The following is a 15,034-nucleotide window of genomic DNA, read 5'->3' as shown; positions in this document are numbered from 1 at the left end:
ATCTGGTGGACTTTTTTGAGAGGATCACCAAAGCATTGGATGAAAGCAAGACCGTACACACAGCTTACCTAAACCTGGCCAAGGCTTTTGCTATGATACCCCATTCAGGCATTATTGAAAAGCTCACTAATTTAGGTATAAGCTGTTTTATCACATGCTGGATAACCACCTGGCTCACCGATAGAACCCAGGAGGTCAAAGTAAGTGAGGTCACTTCCACCAAGAGTCCAATCACTAGCTGAGTTCTCCCAGAGCTTGGTACTAGGCCTATTCCTTTTTGGAATCTATTTCTCTGAAATGGAAGCAAATGCTGAAGGTTTCGGACTGACTAAGTTTGCAGATGATCACAAGCCGGGGGTTATCATAGTCTCCCATGCAGATGTGCATTCTTTAATAATGCCTATCTCTAACTAACAAATGGTGCCAAGTGCCAACGCCATGGTCTTAAACTCAATGCTAAGAAATGCATAATTGTACCCTTTGGGAAGTAAACCATCCTGGCTAATTACCGTATTGATAATGTACTCCTTAGGGTTGACCCAGGGGTGAGCATTCTGGGTACGCATTTTGACATTAGCCTTACCTTCGACTATCATGTAGCCGTAGTGGTTATCAAATCCTTTTATGTTGTGCTTGTTAAACCCTTCTTTTAGAGAAAGGGCAGTACAACAAACCCAGAGTCATACGGATCCATATGTGTACTTTCTTGTCATGAAAAAATAATAGAGAAGGAGGAGGTTATTTTGGATTACTTATTGTCAGAATTGGAATGGATGGAACTTTAAACAGTATATCAGCATGCTAATGTTGAAAATGGACCTGTAATGTGATATATAATAATGCAGTAGCAGCAGTAGATGAAAAACTGTACTGTGGTGTAATTTATAGACACTTATCTTCAGCTTTTAATAGGGTCATATGCAAAACATTGATCAATAAATTAGAACAACTGAGGTGTTAATATATTAAAATTGATAGCTGTGTGGCCTACAAATGGGACATGGCAAATACCATACAGCAGTTGGACAGTTGAAATTCTAGGGTACTGTCAGGGTGTCTCAGAGGTCTCTGAACTAGGCCCATACTTCTTTAGGCATTATCTTTTAAGATTTGTCATTTCCATGTGAAGGGTCATGTAGTCTGCAGGTAAATGACTTGAAAATGACTAAACTGACTGCATCTGTTACAGATAAGTGTATGTCTGTAAAAGAAGTTGACTAAATTAACTATTTGGGCACAGGAAAATAATATGCTGATAAATGCATCAAAAGCTAAGCATACGTGCTTTGGGAGACATAGATTGAAGGGTAAATATTTAATACAGTACACTATGATTTAAACTGTGGATAATTTTAAGGACTTGGATGCATGGGAAGATCGAACTTTGAGTCTTTCTGATCATATCAATCAGTTGGTTAATGATAGTTGTAAAATTATAGGCTGTATAAAGAGATTTATGAAGTCTAGGAGATCAGAAATGATGAAATAATTTTAAGTTTCATTAGATCCACAGTGCAGTATGGAATAATAACGACGTGGAAACATTATAAGAAAACTAGCTTGAGTACATTGGAAAGAGTACAGCAGAAATATACAAAGGGCATCTTCGGATGTGAAAGTTTATTATAAAATATTAAAATATCTGAGCTTGCACAGTGTTTTATACAGATACTTAAGAGGAGACCCTGTTCAGGTATATAGAGCATTTAAGGAACACTACCTTTATGACTGTCTGTGGTTATCAAAGTTATTACAGAATCATCAGACAAGTTGTGTAGTAAATTATATAGGCATGAGAGACGTACTAATTGGTTCTCTTAGAAAGTAGCCAATACATGGAATAGATTACCAAATTGTATAAAAGCAAGCACTAGTTTAGATATTTTTAACAACAAATTTGTCATTTATTATGGGAATAATTGTTTTAGTGTATTGGTAGGCTAGAAGGGAATTATTACCCATGCCTGAAATATTTGTATGTATGTACACATGTTGTAGTTAAGCCAGTGCAATACAATAAACATACCCAAAACTCCATTTAAGTTAATTTGTGCAAAATTAAAATAAGCCTGAAAGATTTGAATAACTTAAACTACACTTATACCCTTAGTGAAATCATGTCAGTCTGCTAAAGAAACTTTCAGTGAGTGCAAAATCTGTGAAAACAACTCACTCAGAAGCCACGTTTATTGAACTACGAACTAGATTTTTGCGTGGGCAAGCTCTCCTTGCCACATCCATACTCAATAGTTGTATGACAGGGATAAAACGTTAGCTCGACTTGCAAGACTGAAGAGTGCTCAAAGAGCTGACAGGCAGTCACTGCAGAATACTTCCATGCTTGTCCTTCAACTAGGAAGTTTCAGCTCTGTCACTTTACATCAAACCAGTAAACACAGCGGTAGCATATTACACAAACATTTGAAACCATGCTGATACTAAAGAACATTCTGCAAGTGCAATTCAGGCCTGTTAACTTGACTGTCAAGGCATACACAAAACTGCAGGAAAGCTTAAAGATTTTGTTTATCTGCTATGAATATCTAGCCTGCTATTGTCATTTGCTGTATTTTATACATGTTGCTCAGTTCAGAGCTTGAGCCTCAAGGAAAGAATGCATTAAAAATAAAAACAGGCTTGCCTTTTCAAGTCTCCAGCCTCCTCACCACATCAAAAGAAATGATTCAGCGAGCAGAACTGTCACCTCTGTGTTCCTCCTCCAGTAGTGCACGGCTTTTACTTGGATATATTTAGTCAGAGATTTCAGATGCTGGAAGTAAAATGTGTGCTTTAATCTGCCCTTACTGATGTGACAGCTGTTTCTGTAACAGTCTCTGGCATGTCAAATTAGGCAGTACATCTACAACTGTTAGCTCTGTTTCTGCTGCAGTCGTCATTTCACAACAACTAAAAACTATTTATTCTTAGTATTCAGAAATCTGCTGTTGACTATCTTTGTTCATCAGATTCTGTAGCAGGTTTGTGTTTTTTCTTGATATGTCATGCTGTCGAACTGCATTAAACCCAGCAAATGATAAACACAAAGCATAACATGAAATGAACCACTGTAGTTGTCAAACAAACCCAGATCGCATGAAGAGGAGAACATGACAGCACACAAACATCTTTCTACTTAAGCCTGAAAACAGCAGTCACATTCTTTTGCGTGTGCTGTTTCAGTGAAGACTTGGATATGAATCTCATTAAAGGGCTTGAATTCATACTTCAGTAAGCTGTAATAGAAATATCTGGCCCACTGAACCACTGTGGTGATTTAAGCACATTCTAAAGTGTAACACACAGTATAATCAAGAAAGTCAAAAAAATAATTAGCTCCTAGAGTGCAACTTTTTTGCTAAAAGCCAGAATAAGTACACTGAAAATGAGGCTCTTTGCTTGCCTTTGTATTCTTGCAGACTCCAGGACTGTATAATCTCTGATCCAATCCGAATCATAGTTGTCAGAAATAACTGATTTAATAATGTAAATTGTACATGTGCACACATTTCAATGTAACCATTTCTTTACCACCAGCCTTTCTGATAGCTTAGCATTTTTAAACATTTTAATCGAATCAGCTTTTAATAACTATTCTTAAAAATAAATAAGCAAATACAATTATTACAAAACCTCATATGATTAATTTATATCACTAGATGCTCATTGTGATAGGATTTGAGTTTAAAAAGAAGCAATACATTTTCTGAAAGATTGTCTGCTTTACTCTGCTTGCAATTGTTTTATGAACGAGCTGTTATGGTGGAGTTGAGGAATTACCACGCTGTATTACTTCATATAGAAAGGATAACTTAATCCAAATTACTGCACACAACTACAGAGTTTAATTAAATTAATTATTATTTTTTTCTGTCTGTACCTGCCAAATATCAACTCTCCCATTGACTAATACACTGGTTTGTTTCCAGTGTGTAAAAGCTGCTCATGGGTGAGGGCTGTGATCCAGCTAGTCATCAGGGTGTTATGTGATGGTCTGCCCATGACAGCCCTCCCATTACTAAATCCTATGCATGTCCACTTGTGTGCATGCTCTACATGGCTACACCACACACTGTCTGGCCAGTGCAGGCATTTCTGCCCTTGTGCTACTTCAGTGTAGCACTCAGCCTGCACAGGTGGTCAGTATTGTAGCATACCAAGCTGCATCCCTCCCCACCCAGTATGAGAGAGCCATTTTAGCGGCTCAGTTCCACCATTGTTGGCTAGCTCATTGATTGCTAGTCAGTTTTAGGTCATTGTACCCAAGGCTTTATATCTCTGTTCCTCACTTTAATGGCTGTGCAGTGTTTACCTGCAACAAGCCACACTCACCTTCTCAGTCCCCTATAACTCCACCATTGCATTCCCTGCTGCATATTGGGGATAATGTATAGATAAGGAGTCAGGTGGCCGTAATATGACTGATCACATCAGCTGTAAGCAAACCATCCCTCACCACGGCTCAGAAATGCAGAGACAACACCAAGACTTGCATATGCTCCATCTGTGAAAGTAGCAGTGAGCCGTGCACTAAGGCTATGCATTTACCAACAGATGTTAATTTTGTGCTTCTAGCTCCAAAGAAATTTCCTGCACCAAAGTATTTCACCCTCCCTGTCAGCCTCTACCCCAGTTTGGGACAGTAGTCAAATTAGGTTCATTTCTTACCTCCTATTTTCTTTCCTGTATGGCATACAGATGTTATGAACCCATATTAGTAGATAATGTCCATTTTAAGGTGCCTGTTAATGTGTTGTGATCTTCTTTACATTATGTATGATTACTTTTATACCATGTTCTGTCCAGATGTTTTGTAACCATTTGGCTGAAGTGGTAACATATTGTAGTTTTACTTGGTAATATATGAGTTCAAAATAATTGATACACAGAAAGTCTGGTACTCAGTAAATTTGGTAGTCAGTGCAAGTTCCATTGACATAATGCTGATACACAGGAAAGACTTCAGGCAGAATATTTCCATAAAGGATGCAGTTTAGAGCATTGAGCCTCTCATCTGCAGTACTGATCAGATGCTCAGTTCGCATGTGAAAGAAGCTTAAAATTGTGTTCACTGAAAGTAGTTTTCAGGAAATTTTTTTCCGCTATGTTGTGTTTTTTAAACAAAAAAAGCCTTCAACAACTAATTATGATTCCCACAGTACATAGTCATCATCCATCAAATCCGACAGTTTAATATACAGGAAGTAGCATCTAGTCCTTTGCTGTCCACAGTGCCTCCAACAGATGTTATTAAGAAATCCTAAACACCAATTAAACATCTGGCTGCATAACCTTATCAGTATTGTTAATAAGGTATTTCTGGTGGTTTCCTTGAAAAACACCACAGCTTAGTAACCGACACAATCTCAAGGGCAGAAATCTATTTTAATTAATAATTTTGCATTCTAGATTCACATACCTTATTGAACTGTTAATATACTAATCATTTATACATTGTTTTACATCTATATGTGTAATTATATTCTCATTTACTGAGAATGCCTATAGTCAATGCTACAATCATCCCCTACCCATGACAGCTGAACATTCAGTACATCAAACATTATGTACACTAATTCCAAGGTTGCACAACAATGGCGGAAAAGAAAATCTTAATGTTTCTGTTTAGTAATCTTGCTCTAAATCCCCTCACCCATACTCTCCCTCCAGAAACGCACACCCACTCACAGAAAGTCACATGTACACCCCACTCTTTACAAACACACACACCATTTACATAAACCTCTGACATCTTCACAGCTGAAGTGACTCTTGCACCATATTGTACATTGACAAATGGGCAATCGACAACAAGATGATGATTTACATCTTTAAACATCATCATAATGAAAAAAGTGTGTGTGTGTTTGTGTTATACACACACACACACACACACACATATAGGTTTACTGTTGAAATTCTGAATCCGCTTCGGTGAACCATTCAGAATGTCAACCCGAAATGGTACTTTTGAAACCGCAACTAAGGTGAAAATGAATACTTCGACATCCATAGTTCGATGTGTTTGACATAGCAGAAGGTTAGGTCACTAACCTCCTGCTATGCACATTAACATACCGTTACACTCGACAGTCAACAGTATGTTAATTCTACTATTTTGCAGGGGGGCTTTACCCCCCTGCACCCCCAGTTCCTCCTGTACATTACATATACCAATTCTGAGATCACACTAAAGTCAGAAAATGGGCTAATTCCCTTTTCCTCACTGAACTGTGATCTCCCTGCACAATGTCTAAGCCAAATACTCAAACTACACTACCTGTTAACTGTAGTGTAGTCGATATATTTGGGTTTGACAGTCTGCCAACTTGAAAACTGCCATTTGACCGATGCAGTTTCTTCAAGGTTTTCAATGTAAACCATATATATATATATATATATATATATATATATATATATATATATATATACATACATATTTAAGACAAGTGATAAAGTAAAATTTAAAATCCCTGTGGTGCTTCAACAAAACATAATGTGCCTCACTCTTATCGAAAAGAAAATTTTAATGTATATTCAATTGCCATGGTTGCCACAGTTACTCGCCAAAGTTAGAAGCTGTGCTTAACTTGCAACTTCAGATTGTATGCTCTAGCTGTGAGGTATCCATCAAAAGAGTATTCAGCTGTGTTAGCAATCACATTTCTAAATCTCTCGTTGCATCGTACAAGCTTATGGCATTTTGGTTATAGCTGTTTATTCCTAAACGCATCTACACTATTCTGCTCACATATAAGCATGTCTATAACAGCATATAAACCCAACTGATCTTTTCCCTACTAGATAGTGTGATTGCCTTTGCCACCTCTCCACTGAATTTTGGGTCCTCAGCAAGCAATATGTATTAAGAACCCACACATTCCAGAAGCTCATGGGGGAAAATGGGAGGAAATGCTGTCTTAATTGTCCCTCTGGTAGTAAATTTCCTAGGCTTTCCAAATGAATATACCTCTTGAAAGTACTTAAAAGCAAGGTCCTGTGCGAACTGATTACTTAGATCGAGGTACACACTGACCCACCTCATCAACCTTTAGGAAAGACAGAGTAAGTTTCTTCACTTTAATCTGAAAACTGACATCTGCTCCATATAGACTGGCTATAAGCCTATGCTCTGAAGCTTGCACCAGATGTTGTGGGCAAAGTGGAAAAAAGCAGCCTTTGCTGACCACCGTACCAAAATTTTGTTTATACTTTTCATTGCATTGGGTTCAAAATTTCATAACACAAGTCATAGTTCTAAGAGTCAGCTGCCTGGTATCGTATGATAGACTAGGTGTCAGCTACATGCTATTGAACAGATCGAATGCATCCTGCCACAACTTCTTGGATATTAAAAGTACCTCTGTGGTAGACTTGTCCTCATACAGTTAATGTCTATGAACCATGCAAGCTGTATAATTACCCGCATATTTTACTTCCGTTAAGAATGATACCTAATAGGCTGCAGGTAAATTATGTGTCTAAAGCAAGATAACACAAATTACCTTCTGTACAAAAGACTGTTACTGTGATACCCCAATCAGTATCAAACATCTTTTTACTAATAAATAAACCTTCCTTCAAACTTCACAGTAAGACATGCTGGATTTCTAGTGTTAGTGTATCATAACCAAGGTCAGACAGCTGTTTTCTTCTTAATCTATGTATATGCTACACTAAGCATTAACCTATGTATATGCTACACTAAGCACTAACTATGTATATGCTACACTAAGCACTAACTGTGTATATGCTACACTAAGCACTAACCTATGTATATGCTACACTAAGCACCTATGTATATGCTACACTAAGCACTAACCATGTATATGCTATACTAGCACTAACCATGTATATGCTACACTAAGCACTAACCTATGTATATGCTACACTAAGCACTAACTATGTATATGCTACACTAAGCATTAACCTATGTATATGCTACACTAAGCACTAACTATGTATATGCTACACTAAGCACTAACTGTGTATATGCTACACTAAGCACTAACCTATGTATATGCTACACTAAGCACCTATGTATATGCTACACTAAGCACTAACCATGTATATGCTATACTAGCACTAACCATGTATATGCTACACTAAGCACTAACCTATGTATATGCTACACTAAGCACTAACTATGTATATGCTACACTAAGCACTAACCTATGTATATGCTACACTAAGCATTAACTTATTTATATACTACACTAAGCACTAACTATGTATATGCTACACTAAGCACTAATTATGTATATGCTACTCTAAGCACTAACTATGTATATGGTACACTAAGAACTAACTACGTATATGCTACACTAAGCATTTCCTGCTAAGCATGGAAATGGCAGTCACAGTAGCTGATATACTACTCATAATATCTGCTGTAACAAAGTGTGAATCTCTGGATTCTACAGCTTTAATTTTTAAGCATATTTTAAAACCATGCATCTTTCTAACTTATCAGAATTGGGTAAGTGCAAGTTTCAGTGATAGGGCCAGTATGTCTTCTCTGCAGATACTTTCACCAAATTATACGGATAACCATTAATCTCAAGCATGTCCTTCACATGCTGTGAAGACAATGTGAGATAGATTCTTCCCAATATTCGAGGTGCATGATGAGTATTCACTGTTCCCGCCATTGCAGACATGTAGCCACATAAAAAGTCACTGTACTTGCTTCCTTTTATAATGTATACATACACTGCCTTGTCAGCCTACAGCATATTGTCATTTTGATGAGATGTTCTGTCTGATTGTCTGCCATACATCGAATTTTCAACATATCTAGGTCTCTACGTAATTTCATCCATATATATGTATATATACAACTCGGTTACCGTCTCTGATTAGCTTACTCCTGACACCACATTCCTCATCTCCATAACTAAATATGCCCTCCTGTTATCTTCAAGTCATCATATAATACCAGTCACTTCCAAGCAACATGAAATATTATGTGCAGTTTTATTCATCTCAACTTACAAATTGAGCACCACTATTTAACATCACAGAAAGCAAGCTGTCTCCCAGTTACAGCATGCCCTGCAGCTCCTCCTGTCCACTCATTTAAAATGCTAAACAATGACTTCTGCTCCTTTCTCAAAAGGAAACTACAACTCAGATCTACTCCATACTCTATAAGAAGGCACGATGCCACAACCTGTACTCTGTCTCTCCTTTCGTCAATCCATAAGAGAAAACTGCTCCTCCAAAATTATTCCTACAAATTGGCACCATTTTCCATCCAAACTCGGTAGTCATACTGAGTACAAAGAATTCAGTACTATGACACATATATGTGTATAATGTTCCTTACCTTGTTTGCCTGTTGGAATTGTCACTGCTATGCACATAGGCATTATTCTTTCGGTTCATTATTTGCAAAGATGATGCAGAGATACATACCTAACAACTTGAAAACCAGTAGCTTACACACACACACACACACACACACACACACACACACACACACACAATCGGATTAGTAGTAGGCACATATTGTAAATATACACCTTTTTGATGTAGCCAACATACTGCTGAATGGTTATTGATGAATTCGATTGTATGTGGTAGCACTCTTCTCAAACATTTGTTCTTACTCAGCATGTTCACCAGCTCCCTACCACAGTTAATTGCCAAACTCAGAAAAGTATCATATTTTACATAACACAATTCATAAGCAAACGGTTATTTGTACCTGTGCACAGCATACAGATAGTTTTTACAATCTGAAAATGGTGTTACTCAAGCATGTGTACAAGTTCCCTAGCAAGTATTTTCCTGTGTTGTAAGCAGTGATAACGGTGTTCATAAAATATAACAATAGAGTTTTACTTACCATACTGGTCCTACTTGGTCATGGCTGTTTTCCATTCTTCTCACAAGCTGCATGTTACCAATTTATCATGCATAGCTGTCCTCGTGCCATTGTGGAGGTCAGTCAAGAACAAAGCAATGCCATCCTCAGTTAGGTAAACACCATCGCTTCTGATAAGGTGAACATCTTCTACAGTTATGCTGTCATAGCAGATCGTAGATCCACCAACCGTATGCATCAAGCCTTGCATGAAACCATTCTGTAAACATCTGGGCTTGTGCGCTGCCCATTAACTGCTGTTTTCCATATCTGGCGAGGAATTATGTCAGACCACACAAAATGACAATGTGGCCACCACAACTGCAGGTGTTCAAAAATTGATCTGATTTGAAACCGTAGCCTTCCGAGTGGGTGAGTGATGACATCATTCCCTTCAATGTGCAGCACAAGAATGTCGGGCTCAGGGTAGATGGAACACTTCTCTTCCAACAACTGCAGTAGTCTGCTCCAATGCATACCTCTTCTTGCAATCCAGTATACCTTCATACTAGATTTGGGGAAGCTCAAGTTGTAGTGGTTTTCACTTATGGAGGCATGGCTGGCAGCCCAGTGAATGTAGGAATGGCCACAAACCCACACACTCACATGTCGTTCTCCTGCTCGTGAAGACATGTCACTGTCACAAGGTGGACTCACCTGGACAGGAAGGAAATGCAAACAGGTTACTATTGATGTTTGAGAGATGTATTGGAAGACTACATGTATGTATATTATATGCATTACCTTGTTAGCCCATCCAAATCTTCACTCCTATCCACAGGGGCATTATTCTTTTCAAAAGGTACATAAGTGGTGATGGCGATGCAGAAGAACATACCTACCACCCTTGAAAACACCAAATTGCACACAATGACTGGCAAGGCACAGAAAGGGCACATGTAAACAGAAAAAGCAGGGTAAGGACTGCCACTCCACTAATATGCCGAGGACAGACATGGGGCTTCAGCTCATGGGTGTCTGAAGTGTCCCATATCTGTGCTAGCTACCCACTCAGACTGCTGGTAGCAGCAATGACTCCCAATTGCATGCAATGCCAGCACACTGCCTTTTCCATTTACATGTGTCCTTTCTGCAATGGCCATAAGGAGTCAAAGGAGAGAGCTAATGTAAAGCCCCTTGACCTGACCTACATACATTACTACACCAGAAGGGAGGGAGACTGAGTGAAAGGCCTGCAACTCTAGAAAGACTTTCTCTTCTCTCAGACATTTATTTGCATTTTAGTCTCTTCTGGGAACCATATAACCACAATGAGGACTTTACTGTGTATCAAACACATTGTAAAAATGATAGAAAGAAACTGATGGGGGATGGCTTGAAAAGACTCCACGTAGACAAAACCCCAAATCTGGCTTGTGCATTCATCAATGTGATAATGACCTCTACTCAACGGTGACAGCTGCTGAGAGTTTTACCTGAAAAGTGATAATGACTCAGTGCTATAGTGGAACTGCACTTATTATTAATGTGATAATGACCTCTACTCAACGGTGACAGCTGCTGAGAGTTTTACCTGAAAAGTGATAATGACTCAGTGCTCTAGTGGAACTGCACTTGTTATTAATGTGATAATGAGCTGCATTTCATCACTTGAAAGTTATGCAGGCTCAGACACCGGTGATAATCGCTGCACATAACCTTTTGAGTAGGCATTCATTATAATTCAGTAGAAATAGTGTAACACTTGGATATTACTGAGCCCTTCCTCCTCCCACCTAATTTCCTTCCCCTTCAGTAGTATGTCTGAGTATACATTTGCCACGTGACCCCTTCCGTACATACCTCTCAGCCTCTTAGACCAGGAAATCTGGACAAAGTCATAAATAACAGTGGGACAGAGGAACAAAAATACGGACAATGTTTAAATATTGCTCTTACAAACTTATAAAAGTTCTTAGAATAACAGGTTTTGCATTACCATGACTTTTCTGAAGGGTATGAAGTCTGAAGCTCAAATGCCTGCCATTATTTTCTAACTTAGGTCTTTAATAATTTGCCAGAAAACCACTATTTTATGACGGATGGACCAAAAACATGAGGCAAAAATCAAGACATTCTGCGAAAATCAGTACAGTTCAGAGGTATGCTTCAGTAGTATGTCCAAGTATGCACAAGAACCAAATGAAAAATACTCCACAATGACCCCTTCTGTAGTAGGCATTGTACTAAGGTCCAATCAAACACTGTATGGTTACATTTCTGCCCACATTTATACACAAACAGTAGTTAGAACCTGCTCACAAAGACTGCCAAATAAAAGAAATGTAGTATTGCCATGGATGTAATGTTACTAAGAAGACTTGCTTGCATTCACTGAAACACCGACAACTAAAATCTACTGCCAGCAAAGGTACTTCTTCAGATCTCAACATCTACAGGAGTAATAGTCTGCAGGAGTGCATCTATGTATGTATTTATTTATTCATGTTTACCGGGTAGAGCACTGATCAGTATGGATCTGGTTTGGTGGCGGGGTTCGGCACATGAGCCACTGTACTATATAGCTGCCTAGCTAAGAGGCTCTATGCAGTTTCTTAGGAAGGTAACTTGAAGATCATTCACTAGCGTATGCCAAGTCGGAAAATAATTTACATTCTTACACACACCCTTCATTCTCTCCTGTACCATTCACTCCGTCATACATACAAGCAGGCGCTTCTACATTCTTACACACAATCTTCATTCTCTCCTGTACTGTTCGCTCTCTCATACACACAAGCAGTCGCTTCTGCACTCATAAACACACACTTCATTGTCTCCTGTACTGTTCGCATTCTCACACAAGTGGTGGTCAAAGGAGAGGTTGCTGTCAACCTGTGTCCCCAGATCTCTTATAACACCTTCAGTGTTCAGTGGGCTCCCATCAGTGTAGTAATTAGTGGGAACTGAGTTTTTCCCAAAAGGGATGACAACTCATTTTTTGGCATCAAGCGTAAGGCCATGGTTTTGACACCAGTCATTGGTCTCAGTGAGGCCTTTCTGTAGGATATCTACATCACTTGGGGAGTTAATAATGTCTCCCAGCTTGCAGTCATCTGCGAACTTGGTCAGCCAGAGTCCCCTCCATGTTGGCCTGGACTTCTGAGAAGTAGATGCCAAACAGGAGAGGAACCAGGACCGATCCCTGTGAGACTCAAACTTCTTATGCTTAGTTTTTGATGTATTATTCAGTATATCAGCCTGTGCCCAAATGGTCAATTTGGTCAAGTTCTTTTGCAGACATGCCCTGTCTGTAACACATAATCTGTTTACCCATTTTCATGTTATCTGCATTAGACTGCAGAACACATCAGATGAAAAATATAGATCTGAAAGATACAACCTAAACAAGCATGGGCCTTGGACAGAGCCTTGTGGAACAGTACAGAGGTATGCATACTCTAGCTTTGTCATAATATTGGGCAGCAGAAACGGTAAGAGATTACAGAAATGAAATGCCATAAGAAACTGCAGTGTAGCTCCAGGTATATGGTTTTGTTATATGTTACAAGTGCCTATAAAACTTAGAAAGCAGGACACAGATTTAATAACCCTGAAGGAAAAATGCCCTGGGGTTTGGCTGATAAGGCGAGCAAATCCGAGACAGTAACCGATGTGTGTGTGTGTATGTATGTATATATATATATATATATATATATATATATATATATATATATATATATATATATAAAATTACGTACAGACTGAGATATGTTGAAAATTCGATGTATGGTGGGCAATCACTGACATAACATCTTATCAAAATTACAATATGCTGAAGGGTGATAAGGCTGACAATGCTGTGTATGTACACAATTCTCGACCATGGGGGATATGTCCTTTCCCTGATATTGTGCAATCTTGAAGTTAGTAAATATAATTAGCAGAGGGTGTAGGAGGTGAACAAGGTTGTGTTGGGGGCTTGCATCCCTACAAAAACAATGTTTTTTTTTCCCTGTTTTTGACTTCATTTTGCATGCTCTGAGGTCATTGCCTGGGACTTGCATTGTAGAGTGTCAACATTTGAGTTGTCAATGTTTTTTGACTAAATTCAGTAGATCCATACAGTACATATACATGTAAATATATACTCATTTACCTTAACCTGTCAGCTGTGTTACATCACATTTGGGACAGTGGGGCAGCTGTTCAGTGGCTGAATAATTACTTCATCAGTAATTTATGGCATGCAAATGAAAATCATGAATTTCAAGCACAAGACACCAGAATACCTAAGCCCCTATCCAGTCTGTTACTTCAGCCTGTGTGCTGCCAAACCTGCTTACCCATCTTTTTTGCAAGAAGGAAATTTACACATTTTCTCTAATAACTGGCTCTTTGGCTGATGTGATTGGATTAATTAGGTGACTTTATTTTTCCAACTGGTGGTCATCTTGGGTACACAACAGCAGTTGCACTGTTGGTGGCCATTGTGTTCCTGTAGATCCCACTGAATAAACATTGCATTTGGTTCACTAAGCTATCCATACACATACTAAACTGTACAATATTTTTTTAATCTTTTTTTTGTTTTTTACCATCATTATGAACCTCTGAGTAACGAATGGCCTTTTATTTATCTAGCATGTCGTTTCTGTGGTGAATGTCAGGAATAGTACCAAAGCAGTTTATGCAGTACTATGCTCATGAGAAATGGTTCATCACCCTGACTTGCTTGTGCATTGTTTGGCCTGTGACAGTGATGTTTCAGTCACTCCCTGCTGCTCTACCACTGTCTGAAAATCCATCAAGGAGGAGTCTCACAGTGGACCTAATAGCCACATTCCCCTGTTATTGCAAACCACCACTGACCACTCACTCCATTTCCCTGGCTAGCTCTTGTAGTACCTAGTCTCATCACTCGTACCTAGGTCACCAGAGCAGTCAGGGTGCCATCCCCCTCTGCCATGGATCCGCTATTAGGCCAAGGCATTAAAATGCATTTTTCTTTGCACAACATGCTTACTGCTGCCCAGATTCCAGGGATAACAGCAAGGCTGCCATTGAGGTAACCACTTGTAATTCTTTCCCAGGCCCAGACGGGTGCTCTAGTTTTGAGAGAATGGGAGACATTTTAAGAACTATAACTGATTTTATCCATACAAACCATTTGTCCAAGTTATAACAGTTTTCTTAAAATGCAAAGCATTTATTTTTTCCAAATTATGG

Source organism: Protopterus annectens, chromosome 3.part1 (genome assembly GCF_019279795.1).
Source record: "Protopterus annectens isolate FY-2018-M chromosome 3.part1, PAN1.0, whole genome shotgun sequence".
Classification (NCBI taxonomy): Eukaryota; Metazoa; Chordata; order Ceratodontiformes; family Protopteridae; genus Protopterus; species Protopterus annectens.
This window is presented reverse-complemented; position numbering follows the sequence as displayed.